General features: G+C 42.1%; 1 pseudogene; it reads left to right on the top strand.

Moving 5' to 3' along the window:
* Positions 1–22,008, top strand: part of LOC122899100 — a 105,679-nt pseudogene extending 83,671 nt beyond the window's left edge.
* Positions 22,009–23,768: the final 1,760 nt, after the last annotated feature.

Below are 23,768 nucleotides of genomic sequence, written 5' to 3'. Positions count from 1 at the left end.
CTTAGCATTATCAAGGGAGAATTGGTTAAGGATAAACCTAGAAAGACTTGATATTTGTAATACTTATTCACTCATTCATGCATTTATCCATTTATTCAACATTTATCAAGTACCCATTGAAGACAAAATGCACCAAAAAGTAGAACTACAGTAATATCTCACCAAGCAGGTGAATGAAAGAAAAAAGAACCTAATTTACAGAATGTTTTTAAAGAAGTAGAAGTATGTGACTTCCAATTGCATACAGACTCATTGCAAAGATAATCTTTCTATACCAAGACGCCATACTTGTTGGATGTACTGTTACATGCTTCTGATCAGAGTCAATATGACAGATAGCTTAAGAACACCTCGTACTTTTTAGTAGATGAAGCTGCTGTTGACCAGTTTTTTACAGAAAGAACAGGGACTGGTTTAGTAGATCCATCAGATCTTCCATCAGAGGAGGCTAGTGAGAATGGGGAGGAGCCTGTGCATTGTTCCATAAAAGGAGTGGGTTATGGAGATGTTAAGGAATTGAAGATATTAAGCCTGGAGAAAAGTGAACGAGTGTGATACTCCTGAGAGAGGCCATTTTTTTTTTACCTAACAGGGTCGCACAAAGATCACTGGGTGTAAGGCACAAGAAGGCAGCTATTTGAAGACCAACATACCTGTAGGTGACTCCACTGCTGGACATGGTCCCTCACCAGTCTTGACTTTTCCCAGTGCCTAAGCCAATCCTTGGAGGGAGTCCCTACCTTCTCGGTGCTTCCTGTGGGCCAGGAACACATTCAGTTTGGTGATGAGGATGCTGCTTGAGAAATTAGAAGAGCAGTTTCCATAGAGAAATGGGGGCGGAAGCCAGATTGCACAAGGATGAAGGAAGGAGTGGGTGGTGAGGAAGTGGCAGCAGTGACAAGTTGAATGATGGAGAGAGATAGAGCAGTCACTCAGGGGGGTCAGGAGGACTTGAGCACGTTTCTAAGTTTCTAGAAAGATGTCAACGGAAAGGGAAAGATTGGAAATGCAAGAAAGGGAAGGTGACTGATGGAGTGAGGTTTCAGATGTTTCAGGAGAGGGGTGAGGGTAGAATAACAGGAAGAGGAGGATGGAATTCTCAGAACAAGAGCCAGACCTTACCTGGCTCTTAGGTAGGAGGGAACAATGAAGATGCCCAGTGTTTCTGAAGTGGAAAAGAGAGGAATGAAGGAGCTTCAATTTCTCCTTGTCCTGTTCTCTGAGAAAACCAGGAGAACTTGCTCATCTTGCACCAGTGCCTAGAGGAGAGTGGAGAAGATTTGGAGCAGCCACACTAGAGCTCTCAACCCTGGGTCAGTCAGCATAACAGGAGGAGGGAGGGTCCTCCTTAGACATCTCAGGAGTCCCAATGACCATCTTCAGGAGATTCAATCAGCAAGGCTGTCAAGATCTGCCCAGGAAGGAAAAGAACCAGCAGAATGGTTTCCCCAGAGTTCGGGAATAGCAGGGAGCAATGGGCAGCCAAGGGCATAAAAATTGCTTAGAGGTGGTGAGACATTTGATGGAAAAGCTGACAACAGGGTCAGGGTTGGGAGCATAGAGGAGGAGGACTGAGGAAGAGATCAAGAGAAGTAGGGGAGTGGAGAGCCTGTTGAGGATGAAGACAAGGTTCAGAAGAATGGAACAGGAGATGGGAAGATGAGGGAATTTGGCGGGGGGTGGGGGAGCGCGTGTCAGTGGATTTCAGGACTGACCTCAGGCTTGTTCTGTGACTAACAACATGATCCTACTCTAGCACTGGGTTCTTCTCACTCCCCGAAACCATTCTGATCGGGAAAGGAAGCCAGAAGCAACCTTTTCCTTCTCATAGCAGACAGGGGTCAGAGTTAAATGTGCTGCCTCACTAGCTGTAGTATCTGGTATTCCTGGCATGAATTATTGGCTCCCATGTGCCCCCAAGTCACAGTCTTCCTCCAGCGTATGTCAGAGTTTCCACCAGTTTCCATGACCAGTGCCCTGAGCTCTTGTTAGAACAGAAGCATCCCCAAATCTCACCCTGTAAGTTTAGACTCACCTTGGCCCATTCTTGGTTTGGATCTTATGGACTTCTTCCCCAGGGAGATGGGGTCCTATATTGGATCCTCTGAGGCAGACACCAGAGAAACCCAATACCATTGATCAAGTCTTGGGAACTATCCTAGTCCCCTAGAGAGGAATATGTAGATAGTGATGTCTTCAGCTGCATCCAGCCAGAGTTCACAGACCCTTGTTTCTGAAAAGCTTTCATAAGGATGATGAAGCCACAAAGGACCATGTTAGAAGCATCAGAAAAGAAGTCTGAGGAGGGAGCTGTGGTCACTGAGGAAAGGGGAGGATGGTGGGTACGAGGAGAAGCAGGCTTGGGGTTGGTTACCCGCTTCCAGTGCTTCATTCACTCAACAAGCCTTTACTGAGCAAGTACTACTGGGTGTTAAGTTGTGTGTTTGGCGGGAGTCACCTAGACAGGTCTATAGGTCTGAAGCTTGAGAGATTAACCTGAGCTGTCAAGTTAGCAGAACATTGGTGGGGGCTGAGGTCACAGGACAGGGTGGGGGCAGTGAGCGTGCTCAGGGAAAGTGGTTATCAGACAGAGAGAGAGCTGAGGACAGGATCATCAACACTGAAGGACCACCAACACTGAAGAGGTATTGAGGATTGAAGCAGACGAGCTTTGGAAGGACCCGTCAGAAAGACAAAGGAGATCCAGAAACACTGGACATGAGAGGAGGGTTTCAATAAAAGAGAAGGTAGTCAGGTGTCAGGTGGCTCAGAGAGGTCCTGGAGACGCGGAAAATGGCCAGTAGATTCAGATAAACCAATATGGAGGTCTTAATGGGATTGGTGTCTGTGGGAGTGAAGACAAGTGTGGTGGGAGAGTATCTGTGGAGGTGAGGAAGTGGATACAGGGCCTACCCTTCCAAGAGTCTGGCTCTGAACAGAAGAGAAAAAAGGCAATGAAGGAGGACAAAAAAATCATTGGGTTGAAGGAGGGAGGTTTTATTTTTAGATGAAAAATGTTCAGTTTGCTCATAATCTGAGAAGCAACATCCAGGAGAGAGGGAGAGGATGTGTGAGACAGGGAGGAGGTGGTTGGCAGAGCAAGATGGACGGGGAGGCGGTGGGGACAGTGGAGGACATAGTGTCAGGATTGGCCAGGAGACCAAAGCAGGAAGGACAGCTCAGTCTCTGGATAGGAGGAAGGAGGGCAGGCATAGGAGTGGCCCTGGATAGTTTCTGGTTGGGAAGCTGAAGGGAGGAGAGACTTGGAAGAGAGTCTTCAGCCACAACATGGAGATTGAGGGTCTCGGTGGCCTGACTCTGGACTTGGCAGAAGCCCCGGCAGAAGCAAGCAGGGAGCTGCAAGTCATGGGTGAGCTCCATCCGTCCCTGCTGTTAGCCCTCCCAGTTCCACCTGGGAGATGTCATTTGATGCTGCAAGTCTGAGTTTCCTACTCTGTAAAGCTAGAATCCCGAAGTTTATAGGGTTGCTGGGAGGGTCAGACACAAGTAGGGGCATGCTAGTAAATGTTTAGAGGCTGGTTCTCCAAAAAAAGTAAGACGAAAGAGGAGGAGAAGGAGAGGGAGGAGGGGGGCTAAGAAGGGGGGAGAAAGCCCTGGAGGACGGGGAGGACCTGCCCAGATTTGTGGTGTCTGCTGACTTCCATGCTCCCACCATGGACAGCAGCAAGCTGCTAACCTGACATCCCGGATCCTGGAGTGGGAATGAGAGGTAGGGAGCGCAGAAGCAGGGAGCGCACCATTGCACGGGTTAGCACTTTGCATAGCATACAGATGCAGCAGATATAACCAGCCTCTGGAGTATTAACTCTAGGATAGAGATGATAATAAAATAATTAGAAAATGATTTTGTTTTAGTGTTTATGGCCTTTGTTTTAAGCATAATTTATTTAATTATGAGTTTATATCATTTAATTTTTAATAATGGTTGTATTTAACCACTGGTTTACAAAATTCCTCAAGTCTAACAAGCGCCCCTCACGGGCCAGCTCCAGCATGGCACTGGTAACCGCGGCTATACGGGCGCAGAGTTAGCAGGGGAAGCTGGGACTCCAACCCGGGCTGCCTGACTCCAGAGTCCATGCGGCCACCAGCCTGTACTGCAAGGTGGGGCCCCAGCTGCCTGCCTGGAATTGCTTGGTGGCCTGGCGCCCTGTGGGGGAGGAGGGAAAGGTTGCCCATAGGCAGGTAACACAAGGAAGAAAGTTGACAAGGCTTAGCTAGCAGCCACCTCGCCTGCCTCAATGGATCAAAGCCAGTAGCAGCTTTTGTAATAAAAGCACGATAAAGCCTGAATGTGGGCTGCAGCATTTCTTGGTCTTCCCAAGCACCTGCCCAACAGGTCCCTCTGTTCACCCCCAATCAACCTCATAGAGCCTCACTTTACTCATCCATCAGAATGAGTGGGCGGGATCAGCTACCCTTGAAAGTCCCTTCCAGATCCAAAGTCCCAGGGACTGGCACCATCCATACGTGCAGCTGGAGGCTCTTGTAGCTTCAGAGTGGGGGGTGGCAGGCTCCCCGTGGGAGCCCAAGGATCTGAGGAGGGGGTGGGATGGAAGGCAGAGACCAGGGAGGAAGGAATTACGCAGGCTTCCTTGAGAAGTCCCAAAGAGGCAGCTCAAAGGGTGACAGAGGCCCCTCTTCTGCACAGTGGAATGATGCCCGCCACACTTGGGTGCTTGCTCTGTTTCCCAAGATGACATTCATGATCACGGTCCCCTCCCTCTCTGAAAGGCACCTCCTTCTCCTTGTCTATAAAGGGAGGAGGTTGAACTAGAGGGTATCTGACTTCTGTTTACTCCATAACTATGGAATGGGGACCCGGTAGATGGGGAGGAAACAAAGAAAGGAAGCATGAGGGACCTGGGACGGCGGACCTGGATGGGGCTGAGGGGAGAGGAGAAGTGCCAGTTGCCAGTGGCTCGGACCGCCGGCTTCCAGGGTGGGAAGAGGGCAGGAGTGTGCATGTGCGTGCATATGCGTGTGTGAGCACACACGTGCCCACGTGTGCATACGTGGGCACGTGGTGGTGGGGGGTGCTGATTTGGAAGCCCAAGTGCACAGTGTTGGCAGGACTTCTGGTAGATGAACAGTACTCCAGCCGTGAGGCAGTCCGGGGGCCTGGGCACAAAGGTGAATGCTGCCTGGGGAATGCTGGAAGGTACTGGGATCTCTGCGGTGTTGCCATGGAACCCCAGGAGAAGAGCAGGCTGGGAAATGACTGCTGGGTGCAGCTCCATCTCGAAGGAGCCCGCATCACGCCTTTGGCAGAATATCAGGTGGGAGTCTCGGTACACAATGAGCCATTGTTCTTTGAGGCTTTACAAGAAATCTGTTTCCAAGGTTTTATGAATCATTTTGCTGCCGATCTTAAAAAAAAAAAATACCAATATACAAGCCTCAGAGGAGGAAGCCTTCAGCTTATTTTCTCAGAGAGAAGGACATGAACTTGGGGAGAATTCTTTCCCGCGTCTCGCCTGCACAGATACTTGATCTCCCAGCTGTCAGAAAAGCCTCTTTGAAGTCCGAGACGCCGCCTGTGGCACAGGCCACCTCAGTGGTGAGCCTCAGCCTGGGAAGGAAAGCCTGGATTCTGAGGGAGGAGGGAAGAGTAAAGTACCCAGACTCGGGGACTGCCAGGGAAAATGGATGACAAGTTGCTCAAACTAAGGCAAAGCAGTTGCTGTGTGACTCAGGCAGTCCCCACATGGGCCTCTGCCCTCAGGAAGTCCAACTCAGAAGGACCAGCCCTTGCAAGAGAACCGTTTAGGCCTCCCTGGGGAACCAGCATTTGCCTTAAGGTAATAAAGTTCTCCCTGGGTTTGCCAGGAACTCATTTCCAAGAATGTACATGCAACTCATGGCTAAGCACAGTTCATGGCTTTCTTCTTCACTCACCTGCCTTCTGGCCCACTTGTCCTTCTGTCTGTCTGCTTGCCCACTGGCTGAAGCCTTTCCTTGAAAGCCTGCTACAGAAGAGCATAGGATGAAAGCCTTGGACTCCAGCTATCAAAGCCTCGTGGGCTGTGCCACTTAAGGCATCCCCTGCTCTGCAGCAGAAGCTAGAGAGCCGGGTCCCTCTCGACGCGCCCACCCTGCCTGCTTTACGGCAGCTCTCAGCAACTTGCTAATTCGACTGCCAACGGCTGGAATCCAGACAGTGGTCCATGATGCCCATGGGGATCTCTCTAGGTTTTGTTTGTCCAAATGGAAAATGGCAGGGAGGGAAGCAGGAGACTCTGTCTAGAGTTCCTGTGACTCTGCTGACTCTCATGCCACAGTGTAGATCCCCATCTCCGGCTTCCCCAGAAGCAGCTACATTCCTTCACCTACTCTGATTCTTGACCTTGACACCCACCAGTTTTTGCTTCCCCTCCCATCCTGGACTCAAGCCCCGTCTCGGTTTCTCCCCTCTCCGCATAGCCCCGACTCTGAAACCTCTTCCAGGTCCAGCCCCTGCTCTCCTCGCCTCCTGGGCCTCCATCCTCTTCTCCTCCTACAGCCTGACTCCTCCGTGCAGATGGTTCCAGCACTGGTTATTATTTAAGCGAGCTGCTTCTGGCTCACATGTTAATTAAAACCCGCTGTCCAAAATCTCTTGGTACAATTTGCAGTGTAATCTGTAGCCTCTAGTGCATCATTGTATCTCTATTAAAAGGGATTCTCTGTAATGATGCGGGGATTTAATTAGTTTCTTTGCCAATGTTGTAAAACACAGTGATAAACGAGCCAACAGGTCCGCGGATCATTATTCTCCTCAAGATGAGCTTATTAGCTGATTATGAATCATTAACAAAGTCTACACGGGATTTTCTTATCTAATTCAACACAATTTTTAACATTCAATGCTCAACATCCATTTTTCTCCACCAGCAACATTGGGTGATTGTAATCTGTGTGTATGGCTTCCAATTCTCTACAGGGTTTTTCCCCCTCTTCACATTTCATTTTAGATATATTGAGGGGGACAACTCAATATAGGGTCCTCAATATTTAGATATATGTTATGGTCTGGTCTCCAATATTAAGCTATATATCAGAGACTGTATGGTGAGGAACTCAGGGTCCCATTTTACAGAGGGAAACCAGCCACCATGAAGGGGTCTGGGCGTGTGTTTTTGTGCACACACTTGTGTATGTGTGTCTATCTATAATAGAGGGACCCACTGGGGCTGTACAAGCTCCTATGTGCGTGGGTGTGTGTACTCTGTGTATTCACAGGTATGTGTCCATGGACTGGGAATGGTGCTTACTTGTTTAGTATGCATCCTCTGTGTGTGTGTGTGTGTGTGTATGTGTATGTACATGCACATAAGTACATGCACATAGAGGGGAGCTTAAGGAAAGAGAAATCCTGGGAAGGCTTTCAGACTGATGTTATTCAACCATTCTGTGATATGTCACTATCTCCAAAAAGTTTCAGATGGGCCCCTCCTGGTTTCCCAGCTTGGGGTCATCCCTTTTTGGTCAGCACATATATGGACCCCTGATAGGGTCAGGCACAGTGCTTGGCCCTGTGAAGTAGGGAGTACTTTCCCTGTTTTACAGATAAGGAAACTGAGGCCCAGAAATGTTCAATGGCTTGCCCTCAGTCATCAATACTAAATGGCACAGTCAAGATCAAACATAGTCTTGCCTCATTCCAAAGCCCTTTCTGTAAAACTCTGCTGCCTCCTGGGTGTTGTCTGCCTCCTATCAGAGATGCCGTGGGTCCTCAGGAGCTGGGCACTGCTCTCCCTGCAGCACCACCTCCAGGCACACACCGCCTTGGCTCTGGCCTTCTGACAGGCTGAAGGAGGAAGAGAAGCTACTGCATCCAGAATAAAATGTCCCCCAGGAAGCCCCTCCATGGACTTGGTCTCAGCAGTTCATATTCTCTTATACTTTTTTCATGTCAACCAGCAAGGTGGTATCGTTTGAACCTTCAGCTACTCTAGTCAAAGCTACTGTTGCTAACAAGCATGAGAATCAATTAGGTAAAAACAATGTAAAGAGGAAAAAACTGGGCATTATCATCTCAAAACTGCAATGGCCAAGAGAATCTATGTCAGGCTCCACATACATGGGAGCTTAACTGCCACAGCTCAGGTGGCTGGAAGCCTAGCAAACTCAGATCTCCAACACATAGGCCAGAGAGAGACAAGGAAAGCTAGATTTGAGCATAGTGGCTGTTAAGAGGGTAATTATGTACCACCCCACCAAATTCCTATGTTGAACTCCTCACCCCTGGTACTTCAGAATGTGACCATATTTGGAGGGCAGGTCTGTAAAGAGGTAACTAAGTTAAAATGAAGTCACTAGGATGGGCCTGAATCCAATAAGATTGGTGTCTTTCTGGGAAGAGGAATTTGGACATTGACACACAGTGGGAGAAGACCATGTGAGGACACAGGGAGAAGGTGGCCATCTAAAAGCTGAGAAGAGAAGCCTCAGAAGAAACCAACCCTGCCAAAACTTTGATCTCAGACTTCCAGCCTCCTGAATTATGAGAAAATGAATTTCTGTTGTTTAAGCCATACAGTCTATGGACTTCGTATAGCGGCCCTAGCAAACCATACAGGGAACAAACTCACAGAAGATGATTCTTCATCCAGCTGTGAATGCAGAGTCCAAAGGAGGGCAATAAACAGGCATATACTTCAGGCCACTGTCCATACCCAAATAGGTCCAACCCGATTGGGAGGCAAAGAGGTGGACAGTTAGGTGAAAAAAATATATACGCTCCAGGTGAGGTATAGGGATTGTAAGTAATTCATCCATTCAAAGAATGAACCCAGTAAGGAAGGGAGGGGTGTTGAAAAGAACTTGGGGGTCAGGGGCCCAGCCAAGCAACTGGAGTATTAGGGCATCTCCAGTCCCAGCAGGGATACAAAGTTCTGGACAAGGACACGGAGATAGAATTTTGGTCATTCCAACAGGACCAGTATGGCAGCAAATAGAAAAATTCTTTGCAGAGCTTTCCATAAGCCCCCAAGAGCAAAGTATTCCACAAAGATTCATGGAATGATTGAGCATCAGATAACTACCATTTCTGTATCAGGTAGAACTGCTCTATAACAAGGGATCCTAAAACTTAGTAGTCTAAAACAACAGCCATCTAATATTACTCATAAACCTATAGGTTCAGTTAAGATTTCTGTTGATTTGAGTCTGCTTTCTACCAATCTGGACCAAGCTTAACTGACCTCAGCTGGGGACTGTGAACTGGAAGTGAGCTGGGAGCTGGATGATCTAGGATGGTCTCATCTGGAACACATCTCTCTTCCATGTATCCCTCACATCCCTCCATGAGGAAAACCCAAGTATCTTCTCATTCCAACAACAGAAGTCAAGACAAGATACAAAAGAAACCAAAACAAGAGAGAGCTAGTCTTGGACAAGGTTCCAGAAGAGAATAGTCTGGTTATTACAGGGAAGACAGAGATACAAGAGAAGATGTGGAAATCTACAGGCACTTTTCCAGCTTCTACCCATATCACATTTGCAAACATCACATTAGCCCTAGCAAGTCATGTGGCCAAGCCTGGAGTCAGGGTAGGAGGGGACTACAAAGTTACAATATAAAGGGTTTGGATACAGAAAGACCATTACTAGGAGCCATTGGTGTCATTAATCTACCACAGTGAGTGAATCAACAAACGTCTGAGGCAGGAGTCAATGGAGCAAATCTTAGACTCACTTGCTGGTGGGCTGAAGTCATTTAGTCTGTCTGTCCTTGATCAGAACTGGCTTAAATGGTGTAAGAGCTGAGCCTGACCCTCTGTAGCTCCATAATGAGGGATAATAACTTCCACTGGATGGTCCCTGAAGCTACACTTGGGTCCACTTAATATGATTGGAGTGCTACTAAATATTGCATGGGAATCTGAAAATGGTCTTCCAAGTGCTCTCTGGGCACCATTCTCACTCTGTACTCTCTGCCTGGACAGTCACATCCCTTTCCACCCCACTCACAATCTCAACCTGACACAACTGAGGACCATGTCTTGATCCCTGGCATAGCTCCTGCACTCAGAAGGATAATTAATACAAACTGAACATAAAATAAATTATTGTTTAATAAATGACTGAAACCAAATGAGACACATAAGATAAATTTATGTACCACAGGGAAATTTTCCAAGCTGCTCCTCAGGTTCCCAATGAACACTTCTAGGATTATTGATTAAAATTTAGATATTGATCTACTTTTCAAATTTCCCAATACCATATTGTAAGAGGTAGTATTCATTATGACCCATTTATGTTCACAATGACCTTTAACTGTGGTGTTTAACCTAAAAAAGAGGGAGGCTGGCATCTTGGTCTTCAAATATTTCAAGGGATTTTTGAAGGCCGATTTGAACAGGTGTTTTCAGAGGACATACTGGCACTGAAGGAAGATTTTGGCTCAATAGAACATCTTCCTTATGGACAAAAAGAGTATAAGTGGGGCAAACTCCAGAATGTACAAAGAAACAAAGAGAGAATTTGTAGGAAATAATGCTTAAGAATATTCCAAGTACATAGAATGAACATGACTTGAGTAAGTAGATTTGTGGAAACATGGAGAATGAACTGACAAGCTAATATTGGTCTAATGGCCTTCATAAAAGGAGAATGAAGAAAATGATAGAAATGGAACATTGGAAAATATCAGAACTGAAAATTTTTCAGAATTAAATAATATATAATTCATTATATAAAAAATAGATCAACTGAAGATAATTCTATACACAGAGACCTATTATAGAAGGTGTGTAAAGTTTCAAGGAAAAACTTATATCTTTAAAACTACCAAAAGGCAGATAATTTACAAAGAAATGATACGTGGAGAGATAGCAAAATTCTTAGCAGCAATAATATACAACAAAAAGATGGTAAAGTGGTAGTTGTAAAATGCTGACTGAAAATATCTGGCAATCTTGGATTTTATACCCAGATAAATGATCATTCAAAGTGAAAGGGGAGAAAAGACTTTTTTTTTTTAAGATTTTATTTATTTGTTTGACAGACAGAGATCACAAGTAGGCAGAGAGGCAGACAGAGAGAGAGAGGGGGAAGCAGGCTCCCCGCTGAGCAGACAGCCCGATGTGGGGCTCGATCCCAGGACCCTGGGATCATGACCTGAGCTGAAGGCAGAGGCTTTAACCCACTGAGCCAACCAGGCGCCCCAAGAAAAGACTTTTTTAGACATACAAAGACTAGAAGTTTCCCAACTCATTAAAAGGATGCTTAGAGACTTGAAGTTTCATCTCCAACACATAAAGCCATAACTCTCAACCTTACAACAAAAATAAAAGCAAAATCGTGACTTTTTTTAGATTCATTAAGGAATTAATGGCAAAGTGCAAACCACTACCTTGAAATCTGGGGAGACAGGTTAATACAAAGAATCACAGCCCAGAGCAACTCACCTTGAGCAAAAGCTGCTGGAGCCTTAGATGGTAGATAAACTTAAACAGTAATTTTAATGAATTGCTAGAGATGAACTAAAAATTAGTGTAAGTGAGAAACTCTTCAGAACTACAGTCATAGGACACCTTGCACTTCTGTAGATCTTGCCTCCAGGAACCCCTCCAAGTTGTCATGCTGAAGAGTCAAAACAACAATCTCATGTCTTTGCAGGGGAAGGAAGGGAACAGCAATCATTCTGAAATAAAGTCCAGAGCATTCTCCCTAACAAAGGCCTATCAGTCAATGGCAAAGAACTTTATTTGTTGTGGGGGAAGGGAATTTATCCAACTCAAACTCCCTCTAGTCTTTCTGTCTCGCCCAAAGGGAAAAAAAGGCGTAAGAATCATTTGTGAAGGTCACAGCTCAGGGATACAGGTTCACTAAAGGCTAAGACTTATTCACAGGACTATAGATGTCCTCTCCTCCCCCACACCTTACCACCACATCAGTAGGGCTCCAGGAGGTTAACAGTGGATTATAGGTGAAACAGCTATAAGACCCAGACTCTATTTAAAAGAGTTTTTAGGAAAACTCAAAGATAAAAGATAACTTAACAAACAAGGATACTAGAGAAAATTAAAGATTTTGACACTTACAACTATAACAAACATTAAACACAGCTCCTAACCATGTTAACATAAAACTTCACACTAAGGCCTATTTATCTCAGTTCATGTTATCAAATACATCATGTTATGCTTTCAACAAAAAATTACAAGGCATAATAAAAAGGAAGAAAAAATGTATGATTTGAATGGACAAAGCAATCATCAGAACCAGACTCATATATGGCATAAATTTTAGAATTATGATTGAGAATGTAAAGTAACTATGATTAATATGTTAAAGACTCAAGGAAAAAGTAGACAGTATGCAAAAGCAGATAGGCAATGAAATCAGAGACAGAAAATCTATGAAAGAATTAAAAAAAAGTGGAGGGAAGAGTCAAGATAGCGGAGAAGTAGCAGGTTGAGACTACATCAGGTAGCAGGAGATCAGCTAGATAGCTTATATAAACATTGCAAACACCTACAAATCCAATGGGAGATTGAAGAGAAGAAGAACAGAAATTCTAGAAACAGAAAATCAACCACTTTCTGAAAGTTTATCTAATATATATATATTTTTTTCTTTTTTATATTTTTTCTTTATTTGTTTTCTTTTTTAATTGTTTCTTTTTTAAAATTTTTTTTCCTTTTTATTTATTTGATAGAGAGATCACAAGTAAGCAGAGAGGCAGGCAGAGAGAGAGACAGGGAAGCAGGCTCCCCGCTGAGCAGAGAGCCCGATGCGGGGCTCGATCCCAGGACCCTGAGACCATGACCCGAGCTGAAGGCAGAGGCTTTAACCCACTGAGTCACCCAGGTGCCCCTCTTTTTTTTTTTTTCTGAACTTCTTTTTATCTCCTTTCTCCCGCCCCCCCCCCCACGATTTGGGGTCTCTTCTGATTTGGTTAAAGTGTATTTTCCTGGGGTCTTTGCCACCCTTTTAGTATTTTACTTGCTCCTTCATATATTCTTATCTGCACAAAATGACAAGACGGAAAAATTCATCACAAAAAAAAAAATAAATAACAAGAGGCAATACCAAAGGCTAGGGACCTAATCAATACAGACATTGGTAATATGTCAGATCTAGAGTTCAGAATGATGATTCTCAAGGTTCTAGCCAGGCTTGAAAAAGGCATGGTAGATATTAGAGAAACCCTCTTGGGAGATATAAAAGCCCTCTTTGGAGAAATAAAAGAACTAAAATCTAACCAAGTTGAAATCAAAAAAGCTATTAATGAGGTGCAATAAAAATAAAATGGAGGCTCTCACTGCTAGGATAAATGAGGCAGAAGAAATAATTAGTGATATAGAAGACCAAATGACAGAATAAAGAAGCTGAGCAAAAGAGGGACAAACAGCTACTGGACCACAAGGGGAGAATTCGAGAGATAAGTGACACCATAAGACAAAACAACATTAGAATAATTGGGATTCCAGAAGAAGAAGAAAGAGAGAGGGGAGCAAAAGATATGTTGGAGAGAATTGTTGGAGAGAATTTCCCTAATATAGCAAAGGGAACAAGCATCAAAATCCAGGAGGTTCAGAGAACCCCCCTCAAAATCAACAAGAATAGGTCCACACCCCGTCACCTAATAGTAAAGTTTACTAGTCTTAGTGACAAAGAGAAAATCCTGAAAGCAGCCCAGGAAAAGAAGTCTGTAACATAGAATGGTAAAAATATTAGATTAGCTGCAAACTTATCCACAGAGACCTGGCAGTCCAGAAAGAGCTGGCATGATATATTCAGAGCACTAAATGAGAAAAACATGCAGCCAAGAATACTATATCCAGCTAGGCTATCATTGAAAATAGAAGGAGAGAAAAAAAAAAAAAAAAAGCTTCCAGGACAAACAAAAACTGAAAGAATTTGCAAACACCAAACCAGCTCTACAGGAAATATTGAAAGGGGTCCTCTAAGCAAAGAGAGAGCCTAAAAGTAGTAGATCAGAAAGGAACAGGGACAATATACAGTAACAGTCACCTTACAGGCAATACAGTGGCACTAAATTCATATCTCTCAATAGTTACCCTGAATGTTAATGGGCTAAATGCCCCAATCAAAAGACACAGGGTATCAGAATGGATAAAAAAACAAAAGCCATCTATATGTTGCCTACAAGAAACTCATTTTAGACCCAAAGACACCTCCAGATTTAAAGTGAAGGGGTGGAAAACAATTTACCATGCTAAGGGACATCAGAAGAAAGCAGGGGTGGCAATCCTTATATCAGATCAAATAGATTTTAAGCCAAAGACTATAATAAGAGATGAGGAAGGACACTATATCATACTCAAAGGCTCTGTCCAACAAGAACATTTAACAATTTTAAATATCTATGCCCCTAACGTGGGAGCAGCCAACTATATAAACCAATTAATAACAAAATCAAAGAAACACATCAACAATAATACAATAATAGTAGGGGACTTTAACACTCCCCTCACTGAAATGGACAGATCATCCAAGCAAAAGATCAACAAGGAAATAAAGGCCTTAAATGACACACTGGACCAGATGGACATCACAGATATATTCAGAACATTTCATCCCAAAGCAACAGAATACACATTCTTCTCTAGTGCACATGGAACATTCTCCAGACTAGATCACATCCTGGGTCCTAAATCAGGTCTCAACCGGTATCAAAAGATTGGAATCATTCCCTGCACATTTTCAGAACACGATGCTCTGAAGCTAGAACTCAATCACAAAAGGAAATTTGGAAAGAACCCAAATACATGGAGACTAAATAGCATCCTTTTAAAGAAGGAATGGGTCAACCGGGAAATTAAAGAAGAATTGAAAAAATTCATGAAAACAAAATGATAATGAAAACACAATGGTTCAGAATCTGTGGGATACAACAAAGGCAGTCCTGAGAGGAAAATATATAACAATACAAGCCTTTCTCAAGAAACAAAAAAGGTCTCAAGTACACAACCTAACCCTACACCTAAAGGAGCTGGAGAAAGAACAAGAAAGAAACCCTAAACCCAGCAGGAGAAGAGAAATCATGAAGATCAGAGCAGAAATCAATGAAATAGAAACCAAAAAAACAATAGAACAAATCAACAAAACTAGGAGCTGGTTCTTTGAAAGAATTAATAAGATTGATAAACCCCTGGCCAGACTTATCAAAAAGAAAAGAGGAAAAAAAATAAATAAAATCATGAATGAAAGAGGAGAGATCACAACTAACACCAAAGAAATACAGACAATTATAAGAACATACTATGAGCAACTCTACACCAACAAATTTGACAATCTGGAAGAAATGGATGCTTTTCTAGAGACATATAAACTACCAAAACTGAACCAGGAAGAAATAGAAAACCTGAACAGACCCATAACCAGTAAGGAGATTGAAACAGTCATCAAAAATCTCCAAACAAAACCCAGGACCAGATGGCTTCCCAGGGGAATTCTACCAAACATTTAAAGAACTAATTCCTATTCTCCTGAAACTGTTCCAAAAAATAGAAATGGAAGGAAAACTTCCAAACTCATTTTATGAGGCAGCATCACCTTGATCCCAAAACCAGACAAGGATCCCATCAAAAAAGAGAACTACAGACCAATATCCTTGATGAACACAGCTGTGAAAATTCTCACCAAAATACTAGCCAATGGGATTCAACTGTATATTAAAAGGATTATTCACCATGACCAAGTGGGATTTATTCCAGGGCTGCAAGGTTGGTTCAACATCTGCAAATCGATCAATGTGATACAACACATTAATAAAAGAAAGAACAAGAACCATATGATACTCTCAATAGATGCTGAAAAAGCATTTGACAAAGTACAGCATCCCTTCCTGAGCAAAACTCTTCAAAGTGTAGGGATAGAGGGCACATACCTGAATATTATCAAAGCCATCTATGAAAAACCCACAGCGGGGTGCCTGGGTGGCTCAGTGGGTTAAGCCGCTGCCTTCGGCTCGGGTCATGATCTCAGGATCCTGGGATCGAGCCCCGCATCAGGCTTTCTGCTCAGCAGGGAGCCTGCTTCCTCCTCTCTCTCTCTCTCTGCCTGCCTCTATGCCTACTTGTGATCTCTCTCTGTCAAATAAATAAATAAAATCTTTAAAAAAAAAAAACCCCACAGCAAATATCATTCTCAATGGAGAAAAACTGAAAGCTTTTCTGCTAAGGTCAGGAGCACGGCAGGGATGTCCATTATCACCACTGCTATTCAACATAGCACTAGAAGTCCTAGCCTCAGCAATCAGACAACAAAAGGAAATTAAGGCATCCAAATTGGCAAAGAAGTAGTCAAACTACCACTCTTTGCAGATAATATGATACTATATGTGGAAAACCCAAAAGACTCCACTCCAAAACTGCTAGACTTGTACAAGAATTCAGTAAAGTGTCAGGATATAAAATCAATGCACAGAGTCAGTTGCATTTCTCTACACCAACAAGACAGAAGAAAGAGAAATTAAGGAGTCAATCCCATTTACAATTGCACCCAAAACTGTAAGATACCTAGGAATAAACCTAACCAAAGAGGCACAGAATCTATACCCAGAAAACTATAAAGTACTCATGAAAGAAATTGAGGAAGACACAAAGAAATGGAAAAATGTTTCATGCTCCTGGATTGGAAGAACAAATATTGTGAAAATGTCTATGCTACCTAAAGCAATCTACACATTTAATGCAATTCCTATCAAAATACCATCCATTTTTTTTCAAAGAAATTGAACAAATAATCCTAAAATTTATATGAAACCAGAAAAGACCCCGAATAGCCAAAGGAATATTGAAAAAGAAAGCCAAAGTTGGTGGCATCACAATTCCTGACTTCAAGCTCTATTACAAAGCTGTCATCATCAAGACAGCATGGTACTGGCACAAAAACAGACACATAGATCAATGGAACAGAATAGAGAGCCCAGAAATAGACCCTCAACTCTATGGTCAACTAATCTTCGACAAAGCACGAAGAATGTCCAATGGAAAAAAGACAGCCTCTTCAATAAATGGTGTTGGGAAAATTGGACAGCCACATGCAGAAAAATGAAATTGGACCATTTCCTTACACCACACACGAAAATAGACTCAAAATGGATGAAGGACCTCAATATGAGAAAGGAATCCATCAAAATCCTTGAGGAGAACACAGGCAGCAACCTCTTCAACCTCAGCTGCAGCAACTTCTTTCTAGGAACATTGCCAAAAGCAAGGGAAGCAAGGGCAAAAATGAACTACTGGGATTTCATCAAGATCAAAAGCTTTTGCACAGCAAAGGTAACAGTTAACAAAACCAAAAGACAACTGACAGAATGGGAGAAGATATTTGCAAACAACATATCAGATAAAGGGCTAGTGTCCAAAATCTATAAAGAACTTAGCAAACTCAACACCCAAAGAACAAATAATCCAATCAAGAAATGGGCAGAAGACATGAACAGACATTTCTGCAAAGAAGACATCCAGATGGCAAACAGACACATGAAAAAGTGCTCTACATCACTCGGCATCAGGGAAATACAAATCAAAACCACAATGAGATATCACCTCACACCAGTCAGAATGGCTAAAATCAACAAGTCAGGAAATGACAGATGCTGGCGAGGATGTGGAGAAAGGGGAACCCTCCTACACTGTTGGTAGGAATGCAAGCTGGTGCAACCACTCTGGAAAACAGCATGGAGGTTTCTCAAAATGTTGAAAATAGAACTGCCCTATGACCCAGCAATTGCACTACTGGGTATTTACCCTAAAGATACAAACATAGTGATCCGAAGGGGCACGTGCACCTGAATGTTTATAGCAGCAATGTCTACAATAGCCAAACTATGGAAAGAACCTAGATGTCCATCAACAGATGAATGGATAAAGAAGATGCAGTATATACACACAATGGAATACTATGCAGCCATCAAAAGAAATGAAATCTTGCCATTTGCGACGATGTGGATGGAACTAGAGGGTATCATGCTTAGGGAAATAAGTCAATCAGAAAAAGACAACTATCATATGACCTCCCTGATATGAGGAAGTGGAGATGCAACATGGGAGGGTTAAGGGGGTAGGAGAAGAATAAATGAAACAAGATGGGATTGGGAGAGAGACAAACCATAAGTGACTCTTAATTTCACAAAACAAACTGAGGGTTGCTGGGGGGAGGGGGGTTAAGAGAGGGGGTGGGTTTATGGACATCGGGGAGGGTATGTGCTATGGTGAGTGCTGTGAAGTGTGTAAACCTGGTGATTCATAGACCTGTACCCCTGGAGATAAAAATACATTATATGTTTATTTTTAAAAGTAAATTAATTAGTTAATTTAAAAAAAAGAATTTTAAAAAGTTATAAATAAACAAATAAATAAAGTTGAAACTTCATATTACCAAAACTTGGAAGCAACAAAGGTGTCCTTCAATGGATGACTGGATAAATAAACTATGATTCCTCCAGACAATGGAATGTCATTCAGTACAAAAATAATAATAATAATAATGAACTATCGAGCAAAAAACAGACACAGAGGAATCTTAAATCACTTTACTAACTGAAAGAATCCCACTGAAAAGGCTGCATATTATATGATTCCAACTACATGACATTCTGGAATAGGCAAGACTATGCAGACAGTAAAAAGATCAGTGATTGCTAAGAATTGCGGGGAGGTGGTGAATAAGGTGAATGTAGAGGATTTTTAAGATAGTGAAAATAGTCTGTATGATATAAAAATGGTGAACACATGTCATTTTACATGTGTCTAAACCCACAGAATGTGCAACACCAAGAGTGAAACTTAATGATAAGTCTGGACTTTGGGTCATTATGATGTGTCAACACAGGTTCATCATTGTAACAAATGTACCACTCTGGTGGAGGATGCTGATAGTAGGAGAGGTTGTGAATGTGTGCAAGAAGGAGATAAATGAGAAATCTCTGTATTTTCCTCTTAATTTTGCTGTAAACATTAAATTTCTCTTAAAGAATAGTATTTTTTAAAATATATACTTATTTGTTTTTAGAGAGAGAGAGAGAGCTTGTGAGCAGATGCAGAGGCAGAGAATCTCTGGGAGATGCCACCCAGAACAAGGAGCCCTAGCAGGGCTTGATCCCACAACCAGTGATATCATGGTCTGAACCAAAAACCAAGAGCCAGATACTCAACTGACTAAGCTATCCAGGTGTCCCTTAAAAAATAGTCTTAAAAATATTGTAATAGAAATAAAGAATGTCTTTCATGGGCTCATCAGTAGAAAGGACATGGCCAAGCTAAAAATCACTGAAATTGAAAATATGTCAGCAGACATTTCCCAAACTAAAATGCAAGGGGCTGGGGCGGAGGGGGAAAATGAGAAAAGAGAACAAAATATCCAATATCTGTGGAACAATTTGAAAAAGCATAACAAATATATAATTGGATACCAAAAGAGAAGGAGAAGAAAGAGGAGACAGAGCAGAAAAAATATTTGAAGGAGTAATGGCCGGGGAATTTTCAAAAATTGATGAAAGACACCAAAAGACAGACCCAGGAGGTTTAGAGAACACCAAGGAAGATAAATACTAAAAAATCTATTCTTAAGCATATCATATTCAAACCGTAGAAAACCAACAACAAAGAGAAAATCTTGAAAGCAACAGAGGAAAACAACCACAACAACACTTTACCTATAGAGGAGCAAGGATAAAACTACATTAAACTTCTCAACAGGGACCATGAAGGCTTGGGGCACCTGGCTGGCTCAGTGAAGCATACAACTCTTGATCTTAGGGTTGTGAGTTTGAGCCCCACATTGGGTGTAGAGATTAATTAGAAAAAAAAATCTTAAAAAACAGCAACAACAAGAAACCATGCAAGCTAAAATAGAGTGGAAGGAAACATTTAAATTGTTGAAAGAGGGGCTCCTGGGTGACTCAGTCACTTGAGTGTCCTACTCTTGATTTTGGCTCAGTTCATGATCTCAGGGTTGTGACATGAAGCCCCACCTTGGGCTCTGCACTGAGCATGGAGCCTGCTTAGGAGTCCCTCTCTCCATTGGCCCCTCCCTACCCTCACTTGCCCATTCTCTCTCTTTCAGAAATATATAAATAGATAGACAGACAGACAGACAGACAAGACTGTTGAAAGGGAAAAACCATTGACCCAGAATTCAATATCTAATGAAATTATCCTTCAAAAGTGAAGAAGAAATAGACTTTCTCAGACAAACAAAACCTCAGAGACTTCATCACCAATATGCCACCTCTGCAACAGGTCTTCAGTGAGAGGAAAAATGACATAGGTCAGAAATTTGGATCTATACAGGAAACGAAAGATCACCAAAAAAGGAATAAGTGAAGGTAAAATAGAGTACTTTGTTTTCTTATTGTTAACTGGGCCAATAGATTATCATTTCCTCCAAGTAATAATAGTGACAATGTATTAGGTGATTATAGTACATGGATAAGTGAAATAAATGACAGCAATGTAACAAAAGACAGGAGGAAGGAATTGGTAATACTCTATTATAAAGGTAACTTTACTACCCATGAGGCAATATGGTGTTATCTGAGAGTGAATGAAGGCTAGTTATAAATGTTTATTGCAAACTCTGGGGAAAACACTAAGAAATTTTTTTTTTTTAAAGAAAGTGATTGAGGGGTTTTTTTTCCCCCTCTTAGCGATCAGCAGACCACCTGCACTCTTCTTTTCCTTTACTATCCTCCAGTTCCGGATCAGCTGATGCCAGGGGTTTTGGAGACTGGAAAAGCCTCACTAGCCTACAGATGTTCAACAACTACCTGGCAAACAGGAGCTACATCAAGGGGTGCGTGCTGTCATAAACAGACCAGCAGTATTTGAAGGGGTGTCCAGCCCCACACTCACAGACTTGTATCTTGCCATACATTCATAGAATCACATCAAGTCTGACAAAAAGGAAAAAGCCAGCCTTCCAGGAGTGAAGAAAGCTTTGGACAACTATGGTCCTGCTAATGTGGAAGACATCATAGGAAGTGTGGAGACACAGATAGTAAAGATAATAATGACATTGATCTTTCTGGATCTGAGAAGGAAGAGGAAAGTGAAGAAGCGAAAGGAAAAGGAAAGAAAGAAAGAAAGAAAACCCTGTACTTGTTGCCAAGTAATCTAGCTTACTGGATATGAAACCTTAGGATGAGACAGATACAGCAAACCAGAGGAGGGTGTCAGGAATATTCAAGCAGACAGCATGATCAGGGGCTCTTCTAAACTAGTTTCAATGGGGAATGGAATTACAGAACTTTAAAAACAGTGCATCGTGGAAGGCAATAAAGCTGGAACAGATAAGCTGGAAGAGTGGATCACTGCTGTTGGGTCCGTGATCAAAGGAGCGGGACTGATACAAAGCGAAGGTCAAGCAAAGCTTTATTTTGCGCCAAGCATCGAGAATCAAGCCAAGCGTTTGGGGCCGCCTCTTGAGAGAGCAAGTGACTCCCAGCCTCACAGACTAACTTTTATGGAGAAAAGGCCATGTGGTTGAGCCTGGCCATACACAGGTGGCCAATGAGATTGCAACACACAGAGAAAGCTGCACAGTCACGCTAGGTCACACACGGGTGGCCAATTGAATTACAATTCACCCCATAGTAGCTATTTGAACTAGCCTATCACCTTGGTCAGAACTGGCACTCAAAAGGTGCCCAAAAGGCGGTGTCCACACTCGTTGGTAGCTAGGGAGACAGCATTCGCGCCCCACTGATTGGATGTCTCCACCTAGCCTGACTCATCCCTGCATTCGGACTCTGTTATCTCCACCTGACCTGACCCGTCCTTGTATTTGGGCTCTGTTATCAGGGACCGGTGGACCACATTTTACTGGTTTCCCGGACTTGCTTTTAAGTAAGTTCCCCTGGGAGGGGTGGGGGGCGCAGTCAGGGTCAGTTTAAGTTTTACTGCATAAACAACAAAATCACTGTTTAACCAAGATGAAATCACTCTGGCTAAATTGGCCCTTACAAATGCTTTTGAGGAATATGTGCAGCCCATGGACATGGCTACTTTTCACAAGATCTAAAATCCATCGTAGATCAATGCCATTAAATAGAAGTTTGAAAGACCAAAAGAAAGAAAGAAAGAAAAGAAAAGAAAAAGAAAAAAATATATGATTGATATGCTAAAAGAAGAGACAAAATAGGATCATAAAAATGCTCAATTAAAACTAGAAGGATGGGGGATACCTGGGTGGTTCAGTGAGTTAAGTGTCTGCCTTTGGCTCAGGTCATGATCCTGGAGTCCTGGAATTGAGCTCCACATTGGGCTCCCTGCTCAGTGGGGAGTCTGCTTCTCTCTCTCCCTCTGCCCCCCCACCTCATGCTCTCTCTCTCTCTCTCTCTCTCTCTCTCAAATAAATAAATTAAATCTTAAAAAAAAATAAGGATGTTAATAGTCCTTAATGTGTATGCACCTAATAATAGCCAACCAAAATATGTGAGACAAAAACCAATAGAATTGCAAGGACAATAGACATATCCATTATTATAGTTGGAGGCTCTTTTAGTAACTGACAGATCAAGCAGGCAGAATATCAGTAAGGACACAGTGGAACTCAACAGCATCAGTCAACTGGGAATAATCGACATCTATCAACTACTTCATCTGACGACAACAGAACACACACTCTTCTCAGGCTCATTTGGAGCATTCACCAAGACAAACCACATGCTGGGCTATAAAACACAACTTAAATCAAAAAGAATAGAACTGATACAATGTCTGCTTTCAATACAACAATGGAATTAAACAAAAAAATCAGTAACAGAAAGATAGGTAGAAAATCTTGAAAAACTTGGAAATTAAACAATATACTTGTGCATAACACATGGGTTAAAAAAAGAAATCTCAAGAGAAATTTTAAAACATTTTGAGCTAACTGAAGGTATAAATCATCAAAAATTGTGGTACACAGTGAAAGTAGCACTTAGAGGGAAATTTATAGCATTTTGAACACATATATTAGGAAAGAAGAAAGATCTTAACATCAACAATCTAAGCTTCCACCTTAGAAAATTAGAGAAAGAAGGGAAATTGAAGCCTAAAGCAAGCATAAGGAAAGAAGTAATAATTAGAGCAAATATCAGTGAAATTGAAAGCAGGAAAATAGAGAAAATCAACCAAGCCAAAAGCTGGTTCTTTGAAATTAATAATGCTTGCCATACAAATCAGATAAGAAGAAATAAAAGTGCTGCTTTTGCAGATAACATGGTCTTATAAATATATAACCCTAAATACTCCACCAAAATAAACTATTAAAACTAATAAATAAATTTAGTAAAGTTGAAAGATAGAAAATCAGCAAAAAATAATCAGTTGCATCTCTATACACAAACAACAAACTACCAAAAAAAAGAAGAAGAAGAAGAAGAAGAAAACATTCCCTTTCCCAATAACATCAAAAAGAATAAAATACTCAGGAATAAATTTAACCAAAGAGGTAAAAGATCTGTACACTGAAAACTATTAAACACTGATGAAAGAAACGGAAGACAAATTAAATTTTGAAAAAATCTATGTTCACAAATTAAAAGTTAATATTTTAAAAATATCCATTCTAGTTAAAACAAGATATAGATTTAATGCAATTCCTACAAAAATTCAAAAGGTATTTTTCACATAAATAGAAAAAAATCCTAAAATTATGAAACCTCAAAAGACCCTGAATAGCTAATGCAATCTTGAGTAAGATGAACAAAATATTGGACATATCACTCTTCCTGACTTCAAATTATATTACAAAGTGATAATAATCAAACAGCATGGTATCAGCATGAAAACAAA

This window comes from Neovison vison, chromosome 2 (genome assembly GCF_020171115.1).
Source record: "Neovison vison isolate M4711 chromosome 2, ASM_NN_V1, whole genome shotgun sequence".
In the NCBI taxonomy this organism is placed as follows: Eukaryota; Metazoa; Chordata; class Mammalia; order Carnivora; family Mustelidae; genus Neogale; species Neogale vison.
The sequence above is the reverse complement of the archived record's forward strand: the minus strand, read 5'-3'. Positions and strand labels throughout refer to the sequence as shown.